Source organism: Solanum pennellii, chromosome 4, assembly GCF_001406875.1.
Source record: "Solanum pennellii chromosome 4, SPENNV200".
In the NCBI taxonomy this organism is placed as follows: domain Eukaryota; kingdom Viridiplantae; phylum Streptophyta; class Magnoliopsida; order Solanales; family Solanaceae; genus Solanum; species Solanum pennellii.
Window position 1 is genome coordinate 9,032,597 of NC_028640.1, and position 24,806 is coordinate 9,057,402.

The following is a 24,806-nucleotide window of genomic DNA, read 5'->3' on the forward strand; positions in this document are numbered from 1 at the left end:
TCAAATTTTAATCTGTTTTCATAATTCTTTGAGTAGATTTACATCCACCTTAACTCTTGCACAACTTATCCTCGGCTTATTCTTTGTTGCCAAGTCTACCTATTGTTGCTTTCCTACAGTTGGTACAAGTGAAAACACTACTTCTACCCCAAAATGATTTGGTGGAAGTGATGAAAAAATATCCATGAAATTGTTGTTGTTGTGTCCTTCTCGGGATTGAACACTGGATCCCATTTCAGCGTTCTCATTGGAGAAGACCAGTTATTATGTGTGATGTAAAAGTTGGGTTAGATAGTAGGTGCACATAATCCTCTAATAATGTCTCCCTTATTAAAACATGTCTATTACTAAGAAACCCAATGTTTCATTCTCCCTTTAGTTCACATTGTTTAGGGATGAATTGTTCTGAGATCTTATATGTCAGGCCACCCGTATGAAAACTTTCAAATCACTGCATATTGCAGATTTTCGTTTACGATCATCTAGTTTACTTATTATAATTCCCAAATGACATGTGGTTATCCATGCAGGTAAGATATAGGTTTGAGTGGTATTGTCTTAACGTTGGTTTTTTTAGTCTTAGAAATTACACATATGTTAGTGCGGATGGATTTACCTGTCAACCTACCTTCAAGGGAGGTTGGCTGCTAATCGAGGCGCCATTCGAGCGTTTAAAACTAGAGTTTCACGGTGCAGGGTTACGTTTCCTACAGAGCATCTATGACCATGTTTCTAGTTTATTTTAGCAATTATACCAAAAATAATATTGATATTTACAAATAACGAGCTCTCATTTATCTCGTCATTCAATGTACCAATGTTCAGCAAGTTCTTCTTTGTCGAAAATCTTCTAGCTCCTCTTCGTCGCAATTTGTAGCAATATGCGTTTCTTAAAGTTGAATTACCTAAGACCAACTTCAGTGTGATCGAAAAACTTCTCATCTTTGGTTAAGATGATTATAACTACATCAAAAATATGACAATTGTTAGTGTAAGTTTTTCACTTTAAGAAAAATAACGGAAAAAATATATACATTAACAAATAAAGAAAATCAAAGGTTGATGATTAGTTGGAGAATGAAATACTAATTAACAAAACACAATAGAAAACAAAGTTTTCTTAACACAAAATTCTAAAGAACTCCCAACAGTCATAAAAAAATTTATAGATTTCAAAATTTCTAGCGCCCATTGAATGTCTTTTGGATCAACCGAAAGATATCATAAAAAATAAAACAAGAAAAACATTAGCATTATGGTCCAACATAGACACAAATCCCTACATTCTTCAATAGAAAGCTTAATTTTTATTTCTAGCTATAACATCTAAATAGAAAAGTGAATTGGGGGTAATAAAAAAAAGAAGAGAATTGGGGGTAACGAAATAACAGAGAATTGACTGTAAAGAAAATAGAAAGATTTTTCTATTATGTTTTTTTTAATAGAAGAGTTCAATTGAACGAAGTTATACTTTCTGATTGGAAGAATCTTTTCTTGGATACAACAATCAGTTACTTATGAATTGTTGAAAAACACTCAACAATCATCTCTTTTTTCATTACCTGGCCCCCAATTCTCTCTTTTCTTCATTACAACACACTTTCTCTTCTATGGTTCATGTTATCACTAAACAAAAAAATTCAACTTTCTATTATAAAAGGCAGCGATTTCTGCCCAGGTTGGACTAAAGACGTTGGTTTTTTTCTTGTTTGGTTTGTATGACATATTTCAATTAATGAAAATGACATTCATGTTTTAGGTCACTGGGTGCTAGAAGTGTTTGAAATCTATAATTTGTCATGATTCTTGCTATTTCTTCACAATTTTGTGCTTAGAAAACATGTTTTTGTGTTGTGCTTTGTTTATTGGGTATACTATTCTTTGGTCTAATCATCAAGCTTTGATTTTCTTTATCTATTTAATGAATATATTTCTACTATTTTTTCTAAAAGGGAAAAAATTAAACCAATAATTTTCATATTGGCGTTTTAGTTTTGATCATCTTAACTAACCATGAGAATTTTCTTGATTATAGTTATGTGAGTCTCAACCAATTCAATTTCAAGAGACTCATCTACAATAAAGAGCAACGAAGAGGGGCAATAAGACTTGCAACAAAAAAAACTTGTAGAAGATTGGTGTTTTAAAATGGAGGCGAGCTCATGATTTGTGAGTATGGGCAAGTCCTATTGCTCAAAAAATAATTTTATTTTTGTTATAATTGATGAAATAAACTAGAAACATGGTTGTCATTTTAGAAACATGTTACTAGTTTATTTCATCAAATATACCAAATATGAAATTGATTTTCCTAGCTAAATGACTTGCTCATAGTAACAAATCATGAGATATCTCCCATCTTTACATTGAATAAACCAATCTTCAGCAAGCTCATCTTTGTTTAAAATCTTTTTGACCCTCTCCATCGCAATTTTTAGTAATGACTTTCTTGAAATTGAATTACCAAATACCAGTTCAATATAATCAAGAAAATTCATATTCACTTCAGATGATCAAAATTAAAATGCAGATTTGATAATTATTAGTGTAATTGTTTTCATTTTAGAAAAAATAGCAGAAAAAATATATAGATTAACAAAAAAAGAAAATCAAAGCTAGATGAATAGCCCAGAGATTAAACTACACATTAAGCAACCACAATTGTAAAGCAGGGTTTCTTAACAAAAAAATCTAAAGAACTCCCAACAATCATAAAAAAATTATAGATTTCAAACTCTTTAGCACCCATTGAACTAAAAAATTATGAATGTCTTTTGGATCAACCGAAAGATATCATGCAAAATAAAACAAGAAAAACATCAACAACACTGGTCAAACATAGACGCAAATCCCTACATTCTTCAATAGAAAGCTGAATTTTTATTTCTAGCAATAACATCTAAATAGAAAAGTGATTTGGGGGTAATAAAAAAAATGAGAATTGGGGGTAATGAAATAACAGAGAATTGACTGTAAAGAAAATAGAAATATTTTTATATTAAGGTTTTTTTTCATAGAAGAGTTCAATTGAGCGAAGTTATACATTTTGATTGGAGGTTTTTTTTCTTGGATAAAACAATCAGTTACTTATGAATTGTTGAAAAACACTCAAAAATCATCTCTTTTTTCATTACCTGGCCCCCAATTCTCTCTTTTCTTCATTACCACAAATTTTCTCTTCTATGGTTCATGTTATCACTAAACAATAAATTTTAACTTTCTATTATAGAAGGTAGCGATTTCCGCCCAGGTTGGACTAATGATGTTGATTTTCTTAATGTTCGGTTTGTATGAAATATTTCAATTAATGAAAATGACATTCATGTTTTTGGTCACTAGGTGCTTGAAAAAGTGTTTGAAAATCTATAATTTGTCATGATTCTTGCTATTTCTTCACAATTTTGTGTTTAGAAAACATGTTTTTGTGTTGTGCTTTGTTTATTGGGTAGATTATTCTTTGACCTAATCATCAAACTTTGATTTTCTTTATCTGTTTAATGAATATATTTCTACTAGTTTTTCTAAAAGGGAAAAAATTAAACCAATAATTTTCATATTGGCATTTTAGTTCTGATCATCTGAACTAACCATGAGAATTTTTTTGATTATAATTATGTGAGTCTCAAGTAATTCCATTTCAAGAGACTCATCTACTATAAAGTGCAACGATGAGGGGCAATAAGACTTGCAACAAAAAAGAACTTGTAGAAGATTGGTGTTTTAAATTTAAAGATGGAGGGGAGCTCATGATTTGTGACTATGGGCAAGTCCTTTTGCTAAAAATAATTTTATTTTTTTTATAATTGATGAAATAAACTAGAAACATGGTTGTCATTTTAGAAACATGGTTATCATTTTAGAAACATGTTACTAGTTTATTTCATCAAATATACCAAACATGAAATTCATTTTTTAACCTAAATGACTTGCTCATAGTTACAAATCATGAGCTGTCTCCCATCTTTACATTGAAAAAAACAATCTTAAGCAAGCTCTTCTTTGTATTGATCAGTTACTTATGAATTGTTGATACAAACTCAGCAATCCTCTCTTTTTTCATTACGCGGACCCTAATTCTCTCTTTTCTTCATTACCACCAATTCTCTCTTCTATGGTTCATGTTATCACTAAGCGAAAATTTTCAACTTTCAATTGAAGAAGGTAGCGATTTCCATCTAGGTTTGACTAATGATGCTGATTGTTTTTATTGTTTTGATTTGCATGACATATTTCGATTAATCAAAATGACATTCATGTTTTAGGTCAATGTGTGCTAGAAGTGTTTGAAAATCTATAATTTGTTATAATTTTTGCTATTTTTTCAGAATTTTTTGTTACGAAAAACATGTCTTTCTGTAATGCTTTATTAATATGTATTTTATACTTCGGGCTAATCATCAAGCTTTATTTTTTTGTCTGTTTCATGAATACATTTTTCTTTGTATATTTGATGAAATAAGCTAGAAACATGAATTAAATATACCAAAAATAAAATTGACTTTTTTGCAAAATCACTTGTCCATGGTCACAAATCATGAGCTCTCCTACATTTTTATTTTGAAAGTACCAATCTTCTACAAGTTCTTGATTGTGGAAAATCTTCTTGCCCCTCTTCGTTGCAACTTGTAACAGATGAGTTTCTTGAAATTGAAATACCATAGACCCTCTTCACTATATATTGAAGAAACTTCTCATTTTTAGTTCAAATGATCAAAACTGAAATGCAGATATGACACTTGTTAGTGTAATTTTTTTCCAAATATGTACATTAATAACAAAGAAAATCAAAGCTGGATGATTAGCCCAGAGAATAAAATCCATTAACAAAACATAACAGAAAATCATGTTCTCCTAAAACATAAATGCAATGAACTCTCGAGAATCATCACAATATTAAATATCATCTATTGACATAAAAATATTATTTGATACTTTTGGGGACATAACATTCTTTTAAGTGTTGGTTGAAAGAATGAATTCCTAGCTTTTTCTGTTTTATCGTTTCTTTTATTTTTAGGTTAGATTTCTTGAATTTTGTTTTTCATTCTTTTTCTTAGGATAGTCCCTTTAAACTGAGTGTCTTTTATTATTTTTCTTTTAATTTATTTTTGAGAGAAAAGAAAATACCCTTTTGTGTGATGTGATAATTGTTATTTAGGCCTAATTTTTAGGTAGTATTTTCTTGTGAATGCTTTATTTATTAGGAAATTGCATACTCTTTGACACTTAAGATGGTGTTTGTGACTTTATATTTAGTTAATTTTATTTTTAGTTTTTTATGATCCCGACTCTCTTAGAAATAAAATTTATCCATTTTTATTGATACTTGTGCCATGTGTGCTGAGAATTTTCTCATTTTATATTTTGCATCTTAGTCTAGAACTTTCCCTCCATGTTATTGAAGTGATAAAAAAGTGTTGCTTGTTTAGGAGATTTTAATCAACTTTCTTTGATTTGTCTTGTAAATTTTAGAGTTTTTCATATATTGTATCACTAGATAGCTCTTTTGAGAATCTAGTCTTTTGTTGGTAGTCATATTTTTCCTTTAACTATTTTTTTGAATCATTTAACATCTCGCAAATTGAAATAAGTAGGAAGAAGCTTAGAATTTGAAATAATCATTTTTGGAAATAATTAAATATCTAGAAATTTTCTAAAGTTGGGAAAAATTGAGCTTTTGTCAACTTCAAGTGGTCATAACATCTAGCACATGATGATTTAGCTTTATTTTCAACTATGGTTGGAAGGATCTTCCCAACGCCGTTGATTTCAAACAATTTTGAGTTCATATGAGTAAGTTATGCCCTTAGGAAGTTGGGTTATTCAATTATGGAATTGGCCAATCCGAATTTTAGAAGTGTAGTTTGATCTTTTCCTTACCCAACTAATTAGATCCATTTTTAGTAAATTAATTGGGGTCAAAACTAAGTTAGTTAAGTCTATGGTTTTGAAAAAGAGAGTAAGGGCTTTTGGAGAAAGAACGCAAGAGAAAAGAAAATAGGAAACGCAGTAGTCACCAATAACGATCGATTTTGATTGTGGATTCGCCAAGTTCCTACAAGGTATGTGAGTGTTTCATAGCGTTGTGTTCGTTCACCCACGCGCCAAGAATTTGTAGTTCAGCGTAATTCGTCCTAAAATAATTTGAAAGATGATGTTTTTGACATGTATTCTTGAATTTATGTTGTTCTTGAATTTGGTTGAAATGTGGAGCTTCTGAAATCTTTACGTTGAGTTCTAGACTTTTATTGAGTTAGGTTCTTGAGTACATATGCTGGGCATCAGATTCTGAAATGAATTTCAGAAAAATATTGAGTTAAGGAGAATTGGGGCTGTAGAAGAAATAAGGAAAAAGTCGAGCTGGATCTGGTACACATGTACGTGTCGCAGACTTGCTCCCCCTAAAGAGCAAAATGTTAGTCCACGTCGCGGTTAGGACGTGGAACCCTCTGTCTCAAAATTAAAATTCACGAAGAAATATTTAAAACATCTCTGCATCGCGGACTGGTTCCAAGACAGTGATTTCGTGACTTTTCTCATGTTTAGCTAACTAAAAAAAAAACATGAAATCTTTCCAAACACAAATCATAATATTCGAATCCATAATTCAATTCAAGGATCAGTTAAGAGTCAAGTCAAGAATAGTTAATATCAAAGTGAAGAGAAGTCAAGAGTCAAGTAAGAGAAAGTCCTTTCCAGTTTCGATAGGTCTTTTAACAAACGTTTTGACTTTGTTTTAAGACTTAAGTTTTGAAGTTGAGTAAAGAGTAAGAGAAAAGTTCATTTTGTTTAAATGAAATATGGGAACAAAGTATTCCCAAGAGTAAATGTTTTTCACATCAAAGATGAGAGAAACTGAGATTCCAGGAGAGTTTTGAGCAGAAAAAAGGGATAATTAATTTTAAGAGAACTTTTAAGATAAGTTTGAGTAATTATCTTAAACGATAGAAGATGTTGTTTTTAAAAAATATGATTTGAGTTTATTTTGGGAGTAGTATTGAGAAGTGATATGGGGACGCGAGTTCATTTAACGCAAGCCTCCATAACCCATGTGGGCATCATGAGCAGAAAAATGGTCATACTTTTTCAATGATTCCTTAGTGTTTTTTAACATAGACTAGTGGATACACTTAGTAGTTCAGGTTATATACAAAAGTCAAGGTTAATGACGGTCCTTTTCAACGTGAGGTAAAACTTTGTACCATCACTTCGTCTCATAGTGATGGTTGCCGATTAGAGAATCTCTCACACAAGTTATATTACTTTTTATATAAGTAAAGTTAAGTATGTTATTGTTTTATCTTTAAAGAACTAACATTGTTTTGAGTTGTTTTATAGAACATAATATATATCACATGGTTTTAATTGCTCTATATTCAGTTTAGTTATTTATAAGTTGAGAAGAGCCAAGATAAGTGTTACTTTCATAATCTCTTTCAAGCCTATGTTTGCTAGCATTCCAACTCGCATACTTGTACATGCAATGTACTGATAACAGTTGGCCTGCATCGTATTATAATGGAGACACAGGTAACCAGGATCAACATCCAGCGCCCCGTTGATTCAACTTGAGCATTCAAAGTCATTTGAGGTAACAAGGATAACACCCAATGCACCGTTCATTCAACTTGAATATTCATAGTCTGTTGCTGAGCCTCCTTGAATTCCGGAGGACTGTTTATTTGCTTTCTAGTTTAGGTCACTAGGATGTTGTGGGGTTTGTCCCAACATCCATCTCATTTGTTTGGAGGCTTCATAGTACATAAGATGTTAGTCCTTTAGTCTTTTGATTGTCATTATCTTATGTTAATACTTGGGTTTGCCTTAATGATCAAGTTGAATGTTCATTTATAACATTCCAGTTTATCTCATAACTATGTGTTTATTGATTTATGTCTTCTGCTAAATAAGTAAGTCAGGTCAATGGTCCTCTAGAGGCCAACAATGACTTTTGAGTGTCAATCTTGCCCAGGGTGTAGGATTAGGGAGTGACAAATCCCTAATTTTGACACCTTTATTCCTTGAGCATTATAACATAGACTTATTCTAGTTGTTAATTCTAAAGGGAAAAAAGAGTGGTTAGTGAAAAAAGTAATAAATAATGGATACAAAGGGATTCAGAAATTCTCTCTGAAAGAATGTGATGAAAAAAAGGAGAAGAACAAAAGAATATGAAATGGAAAAAATCCTATGAAAATAACTTTGAAAGCATTTTTGAGATAAGAATTACTTGTCAAGTAATTGTTAAAGAGAGGACTGAAAATAAAGAGAAGAAACTAATGGGTAAATAAGTCTTAAAGTGCAAAGTTCCTAAGGAAATGAAAGTCATTATTATAAAGTTTTCCTACTCGTCCCCTAGCCTACATTACCATTGGGTAAAGTCCTATTTGATTATACTCGAGCATGCTTAATTAGTGAAGATTTACATAATGGGCAAGCATATTATTCTTTATGCCCACATGTGATTTTTCTTTGTGAATGTGAGAGTTGTTCTTGATATGAGGTCCTTAATTTATATTAAATCTTTTGAATTGAGTTTGTGGACTATTTCTTCTTGTGTGGGCACTTGTTTCATGATAGATAAGTGATTTTATTAACTTTCTTTTAATGAGAATATGCAAGCAAACTCACATTTGAGTAGTTCAAAGTCCTTCGTTGAGGTTAGAAGGTTAAACGTTTGTTTTAGGTTTGGATGTCTTGTATAATGAGCAAAAATTGCACTTGACGATTTGGAATTTCTATATGACGTAATTATTTGTATCAACCAAAGTGATAACATTCACAAGTTGATTTTTTGAGATGGACTTTAATGTTTGCTCGAGGACGAGCAAAAGTTTATGTGTGGGTGTTGATGTGAGGCCAAAAATATATTTTCTCATCACTTTTTTTCTCACATTTAGTATTTTTATTTGTCCTTTTTGAACATAAATTTTATATATTGTGCTAATTAGTGTATTTATTTGTAGGATAATATGATGAAAAATGAATAATTTTGAAGTTAAAATTAATTAAAATAAAAGATTATAGAAGAAATTTAAAAAGACAACTTGGGAGATTAAATTTAATATTATAATAAATATATAAAGACAACTTAACGGGTTCTCTTTTGTATAAATACTAGGTAATTTGCGGTCATAAATTATAATTGCATTGAACTTGCTAATAATGTTTTTAGTAATATCTATACATTGAAAATAATGGAAAAATTTAAAAATATATTAGCAATATTCCGACATGAATTTTATTATTTGTCATTATCACATAACTCAAGAACCTCTAATCAATGAATTATTCATGAAATAATAAATCATTGGTTCTATTATCAACATTAAAAGGAAAAAAACAAGAAAATAGGAGTATGTATACAAAAACATTTCGTAATAAAAATAAACATTTAAGGTGCATAGATTAGTCAATTGTGATTTATGTCTTAGCATATAATTTAAAAATTTGTTAACATAACCAAAAAACAAAATTACGCTTACATTAAAACAATTATAACGTTTGAACTTGCATATTGAATCTCTTCGATTGATAAGTGAGAAATTTCATATCTATGTAAAAATAGATTATATGTAAGCTTATATATAGTATTTTTAAGTTATAGAAATTAATATAGAATGTCTAAACATGAATAATTGGAACTGAGTACAATAATATTTTCTGCACAATAATATACGTATTATATATGTATATGTTCAATCTAACCAGAGACAATAACTTTGCAGAAACATAAACAATAGAGTTTAAAACTTGTACTGAAAAAAAACAACCAATATAATCAGCATGAATTAATGAGTTAAAAACATACCAGGATATGTAAAAACTAGATAAAATGTCAGCGTTCGCGCAACGGTGAACTACGTCAATAATGTATTTATGAACATTTGATAATAATTATTTTTGACTGGGTAAAACCAAAAGGATTTGATTCTAAATGTGTATGCATTTTGGTATAAATTCATCATTTTATTGTAGTTACACATCACCAAAGTCTTTAGAAAATATATGTACTTGTTTCATTGTATATATTTGTATTTTCAAAAAATGTTACAAATATTTTATTAATCAATTGCGAGAGTTTTTCTCCTGTTAAAGACCTTTACATACAAAATATAAATATTATACATCTTATATAATTAGTTGGGTACTTGGTAAATTAATTAAAATTTAAAAGAACATCTCTTGGAGTTAAATGAAATAACGTATGACACTCAAATAATTTGGATTAAATGATGTCTTGTCAAGTTCCTTATTCAAAATCATTCGCAGTCGACGACACTACTTTGATATCCAAAAAACATATGTTGTTGTTTATGTTTCGATCAGTATGGTTAAAATTTTAGTTTAAAACTTTTAATCTAATATCTATGAGAATATGACTATTTCTTTAATATTTGATTATTATGGATTCATCCTACTTTGAGGGGTAATTCATTGACTTTAATCAACCATTTTAACGCAAACTTTTGATTAAGGTTGAGTACAATACTTACCATTCCATTACATTCCTTTATTTTTTGAATGTCACTAATCTATTGAATTTCTTGATAACATAGAAAGTTTAATAACTAAAACTCTAATGTAGTGTGAAACCACCATAGCATTGAACACACAAAAGTCCATTCTTGGACACCCCATTGTGTTTTACCCATTGAAAACATTAGTGTCATTTATTTTAAAAGTTTAAGAATTCTAATCTACATGACACTCATAGTCTAATGATTACATCAAAGTATTGATTAACCTACTTTAACATAATGAACAAAAAAAATATGTATAAACAACTAAGTTTAAAATACGTAATAAAAATAGAAATTAATATCATAGGCATAAATTAATTATTTTAAAACTTAACAGGATCTATTACAATAGAATAAATTCCTATTTATAGAAAATAAAAGGTAATGTGAACAAATATGTATTGTGTCTTAATGGAAAGGTCACAAGTCTTTGAAAAAAGTTACAACCTTACATAATCGTCACAACTTTTATAAAATAACATTTTAAACCTATCGTTCATGAATACAAAAATACTATATTATCTTACATAGAAGCTTACGTGGTAACAAACATTAATAAGGTAAAGGAAAATAAAATTTATTACATCTTATCATTTATCCTTAGTAACATAAGTATAAATTAATAAAGGTAAAAATGCATACCAAGATCTGTAACATAAACAATAATGTCAGTGAGCCACTAAACATGAACAAATATTTAGTTGTGAAGAAGAAGAAGAGGTTTAAAATTTTCATTGTTTTAAAATGAGAGGAACTTTGTTTATTTATAGACAACAAAGAATAGTGTGAACGAATGTTTATTGTGGCTTATAGGAAATGTTACAACTATTTGAAAAAGTTGCAACCCTTAGTAAAGATCACAACCTTTCATAAAAGTTGGACAATATTTGCTAAGTATGGAAAATAGGCTAGACTGTTTATCCTAAATGTGAAAGAGGGAAGATTAAGTCTAGAATTTCACCAATACACTTAGAATAAAACGTGAGGGTCTTAAGAAGTGTCTAAGGCAGCAACCAACTTGTGTTTGTTCCTTAAGTCAAAGTCAAAGTCGAAGATGGATAGAATTTGTGTTCAACAAGTGAGTCCTTTGTATTATTTTGATAAGAAACATAAAATTTGGGTTTGCCTGTATATTTATGTGTTGATTTCACATTAAAGTCTTAAAAATAATCTAAGGCATAAAAGAAGAAAAACGTCCTTGAACGGCAGGCAGAATAGGTTGTGAAAGGGGCTGAGTTGAGTGAGACTTGACTGACTTTAGGTTTTGTTAACTTCTTACACAAAATTAAGGTGGAGTAGTCTTTCTTCCTAACAATTGGCATCCGAGCATTGCATAGATTATTTCATGGTTGTCGGAAATGCTGAACAGTGGGAAACAGTGACACGATTGGAAGCACTTATTGGTGGAACAAACGATGGGGAGGACTTGGTTGATCAGGTAACTCCAATTCAAAGAGTGAAGGCATAATTAACCTTTACCAAAGAGTTTCTAAACGAAAAAGTTTTGTTGTTAGAGGCAGAATATGCATCCAAACACGAAACAACCCAACAAAATATTAAACTTGTTCGCACGGGGAAAGAAGATCTCTGTGGTGAAGTTCTTCTTCTACGTCGGGTGTTGCAAAGAATAATTGGCCCCATAAGAATGATGATTCTAGAACCTAAGGCTTACAATGGTGTGAGGAGTGCCAAGGAATTGGAGAACTTTTTTGGGATATCGAAAACTACGTCAAGGCAACAAAGGTTCAAGATGCTGAGAAGGTGTCAGTCACAACAATGTATTTATGTGATGATGCCAAGGTTTGGTGGAAAACAAGGGTTGCTGAAGTAGAGGGTTTGAATCTACCACAGATTGAAACGTGGGAAATGTTAAAGAAAGAATTGAAAACTCAATTCCATCCAAGCAATTAATTTTAGTTTGCAAGGGATGTGCTACGACGTTTGAAATAAGGCAGCACAGTGAGGCCTTATATAAAGGAATTTTGGTCCTTGATGTAGAATATAGGAAACATGGTCGAAGAAGACAAGTTTCACTCTTTCATAAGCGGGTTGAAAGGATGGACACAAAGAGAATTAAGGATATAGAATGTCCAAACTCTTATTTTTTCCATAGTGGCAGCAGACAAGTTGGCTGACTTCGATGAGGGTAACGACCCAAGGGACTATTCGCACTTCAAACATAAAGACAAGGGGAAAGAGTGAATGAAAATGGGAAGGGCCAAGCTGCCGAAAAGAAAGATGAAGGTGGGAACACTAGACAAGGGGAGTCTTCTTTTGTAAAACAGAAGGGAAAGTTTGATGAATGCTTTACTTGTGGTGGTAGTCATTTGAAAAGGGACTGTCCAGCGCAAGTGAAAGTGAATGCCATACTTGCTTCCGAATTGGAAAAGGAAAAAAACAATGATGCAGAAATGTCAAAAGTAAACTCTTTGGCGTTTGTTAAAGATAAAGATGTTGGACAGGATATGATCCTTGTTCGGAACTCAAATAGATTCAGATGATGTCCTCGACCAGGACGTCGAGTTTCATTAGGTTGGGAAAGTTTGTAAGGGTCCTGACCAAATGACTAAACATATGCATGGGCGTGGCAAAGGGTTGACATAAATGACTTTGCCAAAGGCCAAAATGCAGGTGGAATCAAGCATTCATTGTGTGAGCAGACTGTTGGCATGGTCAATTGGGTTCAAAATATGTTAGTATGATAGTGTCAATACATGATATGGCGTTGGCAAGTCAACAACCCATGGCATGACTTGTGTGCTGGCTGACATCAACTTTGGGCAAAGTTGTCATGCGAAAATCAGATGGTCTGGCCAAATGCTGGAAAATTGAGCTGAGATAGACTGAAGCATTGTCAATTGTGAATGAAACTCATCAAGAAACCAAGAAATAACACGAGTCGATTAAAAGTTAGCATTGCCAAAGGCAGGTTGTGGTAGGCAGTGGCAAGACATTGGTGGTACGCAGGTATGGAATTTGTGCGAATGGATTAGGGTGGACTTTGATGAGGCAATGACAATACAATACTTGCATATTGTTTTAGAGTCCAAAAACATTGAAGGAAAATGCAGCAAAGAAATGAAATTCTGTGAACAAGCTCACATGCCAAGCACATGCGGCGGTTACCTTTTTGTAACCGCTTATGTCCTGATTCGTTGTATCTCTTGTATGCATTCTGAATTCGAATTTTAAATTTTTCTTATCAGTTGGGGATGTAAAATAAATTATATTTTAGTGGGATAAGAATTTGAGAAGTTTTAGATACATGTCACAACACAATGCTATGTAACACAGGGCTGCCACATGTTCTATAAATGGACAGCCTTGTGTGTTGGATGAAATTGGCTAAGTATAGAATATTGGATAGACTTGTCATCCTAAAAGTGAAAGAGGGGAGATTAAGTCTGGAATTTCGCCAAGACACTTGTAATAAAATATGAGGGTTTTAAGAAGTGTCTAACGCAACAATCGACTTGTGATTGTGCCTTAAGTCGAAGTGGAAGTCAAAGTTGGACAAATTTATTGGTCAATGAATGAGTCCATTGTATTATTTTTATTATAAATATAAAGGTTGAGTTTGCCCGTATTTTTATGTGCTGATTTCATGTTAGAGTATGAAAAATAATCTAAGGCATAAAAGAAGAAAAATGTCCTGGAATGTTAGGCAGAATAGGCTGCGAAAGGGGTTGAGTNCTCGGCAAAAAATTATGTCATATATTTAAGGCATATTAAAGAATTTTTATGTTTATATATTAATTTTCAACCTCTCGAATATAAGAATAGAGGCTGACTTTGTGGTTGAGCGGTTCAACCCACTACTCTCTTTTTTCAAAACCCCTTAATAGAAATCTTGGATGTGGGCAATACCTAGGTCTAAAGAATTACATGCTCTTAAGATCAAAATATTTTTTTCACCAACTTATTGATATAAAAATAGTGGTGTCAATAAGTACTCAACAAGAGTAAAGTACACGGACGTTTAATTTTGCGAAGGTAGAAGAAGATGATGAAATTTTTTTTATTTAAAAAGAGAGAATTACTCTTTTTATATACAACAAAATGTAGTGTGAACAAATATTTATTGTGTCTTATCAGAAAGGTTACAACTATTTGGAAAAGTTACAAACCTTGAGAAAGTTCAAAACCTTTCATAAAAGTCACTACTTTTAATAAAATGCAACTCGTCATTAAAGTCGCAACTCTTCTTAAAAGTCACAACTTTTCATAATAGTCGCAACTCTTCATTAAAGTCATAAATTTTCATAAAAGTCACAACTTTTGACAAAAGTCACACCTCTTCATTAAATTTGCAACTTTTCATAAAAGTCACAACTTTTCATAATAGTCGCAACTCTTCATTAACGTCACAAATTTTCATAAAAGTTACAACTTTTGACAAAAGTCACACCTCTTCATTAAATTTGCAACTTTTCATAAAAGTCAGATCTTTTCGTTGAAATAGGAAGGTTAGTTTTGGAAATAAATAAATTTAAAAGGGAATTCTTGCTTGTGATGGGCCACGTAGGCGGGTCTAGGGTTCTCTTTTATATAAATATATGATATGATATGATATGATTAGTAGCTATAGGCCATTGTTATGGGGCTGTAGCTATGGAAAATTTTCGAAATCGATTGTTTTTAATTAATGATTTGTTATCGCTTAAATTAATTTTCTATTCTTCTTTTTGTATTTCTTGACTAACCATCATAGAGGTAAATTGCTTGTTTTACTCTTAAACTTGAGGGAAACTATGGTAAATAGACAAAAGGATACTGAAAGCATGATCTTCCATTAAATTGAGTTGATTATTTTAGGAGTGACGCCCGGACAAACATATAGCTTGGTTAGGAAGAAGGATAAAATATAAATTCTCGCCAATTAGGACTCTCTATCCCTCTCAACGATGTAGTTCAAGACAACTATTTGGAGTAGGCGATTAGAGGTCAAAAGACTATTATCATAAATTCAAACCTATAAATTAGTAATTTGATAAACTAGTTGATTCGTGCATCATATGAGATACATGAAACCCTTTGCATGTTAGGGCCTTGAAATTGTTTAACAACGTTATCTTATTATTTAATTCTTGCATTCATCTCTTTACAAATAAAAATCAAAAACTTTTGGTACTCTTAAATAAATAATTAGGCTAATAGTTAAATCAAAATTACATTGGGTTCGATAATTCAATTAGTTTAAGAGTCACTATGTTATTTGTGTGACCACCTAAACTTTTTGTGCAATTGGGAGCAACACTTCTACTTGTTGAGGAAAATAATGCAACCGTTGTTGTATTTGAATTTTCAAGCGCAAGGTTGAAACTCGAATTATTCATAGCATCAAAAACTACAGAAGGCGAGTTTCCTAACTACCTACAGTTAAGATTCGGTTCTTCCCCCCGACTTTTCAATAAATATTGATTGAAATTCATTGTAACTTAGATTTGCTTCTTCCTCACAGTCTTGAATGTGCTTATGTTGTCTAATAGCAGAAGATATCTTCCTCATTTTGAATTTTTAGTTTCCCAGATGAATGGTACAGTCTACTGCTAAATTAACAATTTTGAGTGTCTTTAGTTTCATTTTATCATGATATTCTGTTACCTAGAAGTGCCTTTTGCATATTTAGAAATATTCACAAATATGATATATAATTTACAGTTGGCATTCCTATAATCGAGGTACTAAGAAGTTAAAATATTTAAACGTAAAGCAGGGGTGTAATTCTGTCAACTTAAGGAAATTACAAGAGTGGACAAACTAAAGGAAAAACTCAACATGTTCTCGAAATCACTAGAAACCTCATGTCTGCGTCAACTCTTCTCCCTAAGCCCTAGTGTGAATTCAAATTTTCTAAACTGGATTTTTTTGGTTTTATTGATTTTCATGACATCTTTGGATTGATCAAACCGACGTTCATATTTTAGGTCAGTGCTTGAAGTGTCTAAAAATCTATAACTTTGTTATGATTCTTGGTGTTTGTTCAAAAAATTTTATTATGAGAACCTGCTTTTCTGTTGTGTTTTGTTAATGGGTATTTCATTCTCCGAGATAATCATCAAGTTGTGATTTTCTTTATTTGTTAATTTATATATTTTTCTTCTATTTTTTCGAGAAAGGAAAACATTATACTAACAATTGTCATATCTTCATTTTAGTTTTGATAATCTAAAATAAACATGAGAAAATTCTTGATTATAGGGAAGTGGGTCTCTAGTAATTTATTTTTTCCACGCCTCGAGCTACCCTTGAGACGTGGACACGGGACCTAGGACAACTAGTGATCCCAAGCTAACTCTGTTAGCATGATCATTAGCATACTAAATAGAATAAACTGAATGCGGAATCTAAATCATACTCCCTCCGTTTAAAAAAAAATGTCCCAATTTATTATTTAGTATGTTTCAAAAAGAGTGACCCCTTTCCTTTTTCGGCAACACTTTAACTTTATGTTTCCACATGGCATGTTTAAGACCACAAGATTAAAGGGCATTTTGGTACATTTTACATAACTTTAATTTAGAACAACAAGATTAAAAAGTGTTATTCATTTTCTTAAACTTCATTCCAAGTCAAACTAGACCATCCTTTTTCTAACAGAGGGAGTAATTTAATATTAAAAGATGGGGAATACCCATATGCTAAAACTAGGATATATGAAAAATTATGAGTTTAATACAAATAAGTTATTAACGTTTGATATATAAATGCATATTCTCATAGAACAGTCTTTCTTCTTTACAAACAACACAAGTGCACCCCATGGCAAAATACTAGGTTTGATGAAGCCCTTGCCTAAAAGGTTTTACAACTGATCTTTTAATTCCTTAAGCTCTGCTGGAGCAATTTTTTATGGAGAAATAGAAATAGGTTGGGTATCTGGAAGAAGATTAATTCAAAAGTCAATTTTCCTAAGGACTCCGGGAAGATCTAGTGGAAACACTTCTGGAAACTCACTAACTACTGGAACTAACTCAAGAGTTGGGGTTTCACAGCTAGAATCCTTAACCCAACTAGATAATAGAGATAACCCTTAGAGATTAAGGTAAGAATTGAATTGACCCATAGGCACTAAGCTACTACCCTTCCATTCTAAAATTGGTTCGTTTGAAAATTGAAACGAACAATCCTAGTTCTACAATTGACTGAGGCATAACATAAATGTAACCAATCCATGCCTAGAATGACATCAAAGTCTACAATTTCTAAATCTACAACATCTGCTGAGGTGACCTTCTGAGAGACTGTGATAGGTCAATTTGTGTATACGCATCTAGCTATAACTGGGTAACCAACTGGAGTAGAGACTAAGAAAGGTTCTGAGAGAGTTTCTAGACTAACACTGATTTGGAATGCTATGTAAGGATTTACAAAAGAATGAGTATCCCCTGGATCTAATATTGCATAAATATCAAGTGAAAGACTCATAATGTACCAGTGATTACATCAGATGAACCTTCCTGATCCTAGCAATCCTGAGGAGCATACAACCTTTTTTGGCACTGACCTCCACCCGTACCATATGAGTTACCCTGCTTAGTTGTGTGACGTGCTGGTGCTGATCAAGCATTACCACCTCCTAGACCCTGTGTAGAAGGACAATCCCTCAACCTGTGACCAGACTGACCGCACCCAAATCGTCCTTCCTTTCAAGTGAGGCACTAACCTAGATGTCTCTTACAACACTCAGGGCATGTGGGGTAAGTCTTGGTGCTTGCAACACTTCCATGAAACTTAGAACTTGGTGCCTTAATCTCCTGATCATACTTGTCCTTAGATGATGGAACACTAGATGACGAAGTGGCTGGGATTGAAAATTTCTGCTTACTCTCCGAGCAATTTCGACCACCGATTTTTGCTAAGAATAGTCTTTGTTCCCTGTCCTAGCCTTCTTATTCTCCTTGTCCTGTTTCCTAAGCTTATCACCCTCAACCTGCTGAGCATGAGTCATAATCATATAGATGTTCATATCTTCTAGTAACATATCATTTCTTTACTTTGTTTTCATTAAATCTGAGACTTCATACAAGAACTTTTTCATTTGACCCTGGAGTCTGCAACCATGTGAGAAGCATACCTGCAGAGTTGGTTAAACTTGAGCCCATACTCTTGGGCCTTCATGTTTCCTTCTCTTAAATTTATGAATTCCTTAGTCTTTGCTTCTCTCAACTCTATTGGGAAAAACCTGCCCATGAAGGTTTAACTTAAGCATTCCTAAGTAATAGGAGTTGTATCTCTACTCCTATTTTCCTTCCACTGAGTGTACCAGATATGAGCAACATATTTCAGCTGGTATAATGTCAACTCAACTCGATCATTCCTAGTGACCTACATCAATTCAAAGATCATTCTGATCTCATCTAATAAATTCTGGAGATCCTCACTAGTCTGAGATCGTAAGAACTCATTTGGATTCATCCGAACAAAGTCACGGACCCTAGCTGTTATGGATCCACCATTTTTATTCACATGAGCTTGAACCAGATTGTTCTGGGTGGCCACACTCAGAACCAACATCTGAGTGGTGTTCTTGAACTCAGAATTGGATACTTACAAATATAGGATTGGAGGAGCTATGTTTGCATTTCTGGCATTCGCATTCGTGGCGTTTGCTCTACGAGCAGGCATGATCTAAAACATACAATGTTGAGTTAAAATAGAATTAGATCATACCTTACGCACGATAAGAGTAATAAGAAAGTGAAGTTTTTCCTAAAACACTTCATCGCCTCTTTCTCATTAGATGTGGTCCACTTCACACCCATGAAAGAGACTTTACTTAGTGCGACTTTTCAGACATCCTAGGACACTTAAATCTAGTGCTCTGATACCAAGTTTTCAAGGCCCGAGCTACCCCTGAGACGTGGACACGAGATATAGGATTACAAGTGATCCTAAACTAACCCTGCTGACATTATCACAAGCATACTAAAGATAATAAGCTGAATGCGATGCTAACTCATAATCTAAAATGAAAATATGGGAATACCCATATCCTAAAATTGAGATATACGAAAACTGAAGAATTAAATACAAAGAAGTTATCAACTCAATAATAAGCTAAAACTAAGTATATCTTAAAATATCCTCTAACTGACTAAAAATGTTGGGACAAGCCCCAACTAAGTCTAGGAAAAACTGAAACTAAAGTACTAAAATACTAGAAATAACTAATGAATATTGTCCTCGGAGAATAAGGACTCACGACTAATTTTGTTGAATTAGAAATCAGAAATCAACCTAAGCTTGATCTAAATGCTAAGAACCTGAACCTACATCACGAGAAGATGTAGCCCATGTATGCGTCAGTACTTAAAAGGTACTGAGCATGTAAGATAAAATAAAGCTGAAATAATTCATATCTGAACAAGCACAAAAGCATATATAATATCCTGAACATAATATACTAAATTCTAAGCTAATTGGATGCAATGACCAAATTTATAACATGTTGAGACTGAATACTAACTTAACTGTAAATACAGTCACTGTAATAGATTCTGATTGAACCGTGGAAGTTACTAATAACCGATAGTAAAACCACATGAGCTAAATTTGGAGTCCGATGTATACACCCCATCGAGAGACCCAATATACCTACTAGTGGAAAAAAGGCATGATGGTGTAATCACTAAAATGATACACACAGAGGGGACTTACAACCTACTTGGCTATTAATTTGGGACACTTCAGGTACGCTGAACCCTAGTCCAACTCGGTATTATGCTAGACCCAATGAATTAAGTGATTAACACATTATGACTGAATTTTTTTAAATATTGGATACCTCAAAACTAAATATGGAAACTTAGAATGCAACAATTTATCTTATAATGATGTAGTAATAAATGAGACATGTATATCTGAAGTAACTGAAATATCTGACCTAGCATGTGTAATTCAAGACTTAACGAAATACATAGCTCGGGTTCTAAAATTAATGCAATAAACTGAGTAATAATACGGTAATCTTACTTGGAGAACATATAAATAACTAATTCATGATAATTTGCAGAAGTCTTAGAAACCCTAGGTCTAATCATGACAAGGGAATCAAGAATTTAATTGAAAACTAAGGACCCAATGGGTGAAAGGAACCCACTAATGAAATCTCACATACCGGGTGATGACATCCACGGAGAAATCTTTAGATTTCGGGGCTGAAACCGATGAAACCTTGTTGTTTTTTTAAACTAGGGTTCTTGAACTTTTTTCTCTTTTCTTGCTTCTAATTTTCTATGTTTTAATTAATAATTTTACTTAGGTAAGTTTTTGTTATGTTTCTAGGATTAAAATTACTAAAATTTGATGATTTAGGGATTAAATGACGTATCTTAGGGGTTAAATGAACCAGAAAAAGACCAAAAGACCCCTAAACTAATTACTGTCAAATTAATCGGTGACCTTGTCTGAAATTACGCCACTCAATAGACGGTCTGTCGTTTGGATCTGCTTGACAAGACTTCTCTAAAACGGGCATAAATTTTACTCAAAGTTTAGAGTCTAGCAAACTCGATGGCTATGGAAAGATAATCTAATTATCTATCATATCATAGATCATGGGACACCTAATTCTTTTTGTGCTAAAGGTTATGACCATTTGAAGTTAATCCTATCAGCGATTCCCCTTAACTAACTGCTAAACATCACTTAAGGTCAGACCTACAAACTGTAGATCGAAGGACGGTCCGTGTTGGTCATCCGTAGTTCATGTCAGAGGGTGGGTAACTTGAGTCTCAATGCACCGACAAAGACCATGGACCGTAGTCTGACTTAAGGACCGTAGGTCTGTCTGTGGATTAACACTTCGTAAATTTTTCTAGGATATGTTATGGGAGAGCTTCAGTGGAAAACGACGGATGCACAGTACGAGCCATAGATCAGACTACGGTCCGTCGATAGTTATAGTTGATTGCACCTTTAGATTTTTGAAAAATTAATTTTTGTTTGTTTTTTATACGGGGTGTTACAGACTGATGCAATACTTTTAATCATCCCACACGGCTCTAATCTCTGCATCCATGTATATTGGTTGCCTCCCCTATGCTCTGTGCCTCTGCATATATTATATCTCCTCTTTCATTTCGTATACAAAAACTATAAACACTCTGATCGGGTTTTCTTCACTAGATCCATCCGTGTGGCAAGTAAACTAACCCTGTATTGGCATCTTCCACCTCACGAGTAGATAATGTATGTTGGACGAATATCTCTGAAGTATCCACCATTTCTGAGCAATGTTTTGACATACTTTTGATCCATGGGAATTTGATCCTTATTAGTTGATGTATTCCCAATTGGCATTGATAATACATATACCTACAAGTTATCACCTTCCCATGTTTTATAACATTTATTCTCTTCCATAATTCCCACATTATGATTGCATGGACTACCTTTAGTATCTGATATTCTTTTTGTGACATCTTGTGCTCCCATTGTCTATAACTGGTTTGTTTTAGTTTCCAGTTAGGCTGAGACTTACAAAAGAAAAAAAAATGCTTGCATAGATTTTGTTCTATGGGAGCTGCGAGTAAAAGATAAGACATGTCTCCAATTGACCTTCCTCACAGCAGTAACATTTTGAGACCACATATATCCTCAACTACTTTAAATTATCATATGTGGATATTCTCCACCTTTAAACCCTCCATAGAATAAAACCAATCTTGAATAGAAAACCCTTTACCTTTATATGCCTTGATAATATCCAGTTTCACATCCACGTTAACATTTTCTTCCTCATATTCATATATCTAATTATTTCTTGTCCCAACAATACATTCTCAGTGATACTTCTACACTTCACAAAACCTAACTCGGTTGAAGAAATTATATTGGGTAAGACCAGCAGAATTCTTTCATGAAACACTCATGAAATGATCTTATTCAGAAAATACTAAGGCTTAGTGGTCTGATATTTGAGAAGCTTCGCACTGATTCTTTCTTGAGTAGCAATACTAAGTTGGTATGGGTAACGAATTTTGACATCTCCTGCCCGTAGAAAAAAGATCTTACTAATTTAATAACATCATCACATATGATCTCCCAACAACATTTAAAAAATGCATTGTAAATCCATCCGGCCCACAAGCACTGCTTCTATTCAATCAAAGACCACTTTTCACTTCATCCTGATCTAGAAGCCTACTTATTGCCTCATTTTCATCATCTGATATACTCTTTGGAATCTGGTCAATCACGGCATAGTCCGTTTACAACATTTTTTCATGAAATTGTTCTCCAAAAAATCCCACAACCACTTGACCAATCTGTTCATTTGTCTGCAACGTAATTTCTTGGCCAGTCACTATTTGACCAATATGCAACTTCTTCCTTTTCCCTTTAACATACGAATGGAAAATTTCGTAGTTCTATCCCCATCTTAAAACCATCTCATCCTAGTCTTTAGACTACACAAATCTTCTTCAACTTGCAAATATTTCTTCAATTCTGCTTCTACATTGCTAAATTCTGCCTTGTTGCTAGCAGATGGTTGTATTTTCAATTGTATTTCCTTGACCTTTATCACATCTTCTATGGTGGAAATTTGTTGAAAAACATTTCCATAGGCAGATCTACTTCAAGATAACAGTGCTTTCTTAACTCTCTTCATTTTAGCACGGAACTCTATAAAAGGGTTCCCAACAAAGTCCACAATTTGCTTAAATTGTTTGTGCTTGCTCAAAAAATTCAAGAATCTAAAGGGCTTTATGAACATCTCCTCTCTTGATCTACAACTCATATGCATAGGTACATGGTCAGACCCCTATCTGATCAGATGATGCACCTCAGATGTTGGGAACAAATCCATTATTCCTGATTCACAAGAATACTATCCAACCTTTTAAAAATACAATCCTCTACTATTCGTCCATTCCACCATGTGTATTTACTCCCTGATGTTCGCACCTCTGTTAACGCACATGCATTGAGACATGATGCAAACTCCAAAGCTTCATTAAGTGTGAATGCAAGGCCTCCTAGTTTTTCTTCCTCATTAAGAGTAACATTGAAATCTCCATCGACGACACATGGACATTTATGACTTACTGCTAACTCCTCCTCTCCCATAATTCTAATCTGTTCAATGCATTACATCTCGCATACACGGCTGTAATTAGAACAAAATCATTTTCAATTCTGAACTAAATGGTCCTCCAAAAAACCCCCCAAATCTTTCCACAACTGTTCACCCCCGCATGCTCAAAGCCGAATTTTCTTTTGTAATCTTCCAACTCAAATAGATTTTGAAATGGTTCCATTAGAGATATGAATGAATATCTGTGTATTTTTTTTTAACTCCATTAATCTCTCAAATGATTTTTGATTATTAAACGACCTAATATTCCAGAAGAGTATGTTTTTCAATCATTGATCACTATTAAAAGCCCTCTCCCTGCTGCTCCATGTTTGGACCTGTAAAGGAATTCTTACTTTGACTTATCCTTGGTCTATTTTTCAACCTATTGGTATGCCTTGCTAATTTGTTGAATATTGTATTCCAGCTCTTTATCCTCGTCAAGGTGCTTGTTTTTTTGCAAAATGTCATCATCATCCTCTATTAAGTCTGGACCTTTCCTTATTACAGATTCTGCCTTGTCCCCATATTGTCATTCTCCCAATTTAGATCTTGTTCAAGAACGTCATGTAATTCATAATAAGTACAGTACTTTTTTTCCGTAGTTGTTCTCATCATTGTTATACTTTGTTGAAACAACTTCATCATTACCCCTTTCAGTCACATCTCCGCCCCTTTTCCTTCCTTGAGAACTGTCCACAATGTCACTAGGTTTTGTTATGTTTTTATTTCCAGCTTCATTGTACCCTTCAGCCTGCTCATTATTCATTGTGCCCGCCTTAAACTTGTATCTCTTGTCCTTGTTTGCACTCATTTGAACACGATGAGTGCCTACATTTGTATCCATAAAATTCAAATCACGTTTCTCCTTGTCTTCCTTTTCCCTTGTTTATCTGGTTTCAACAGGTTGTATTTATATCCAGTAATTATTCCAACCCTGTCCCAAACCATCTACAACTATTTCGGTCTGTCTCCTCCCTATTTTTTGTATCTTTGCTCTAAAAAACCTTCTTTTCTATTGAATTTTTGCATGTTTCCCACTTTTTTGAGTCTTCCGCGGCTGTTCTCCTAGCAATAGGATTCTTCTGTATTCTGTCGTTTTTCTTCCTTTCACCTTGTAGTCTTTTTTTTTTGGATAAAATTCACGATTCACAACAAAACATTGTTCCTTATTATGTCCCTGAATCATCCATGTCTGATAA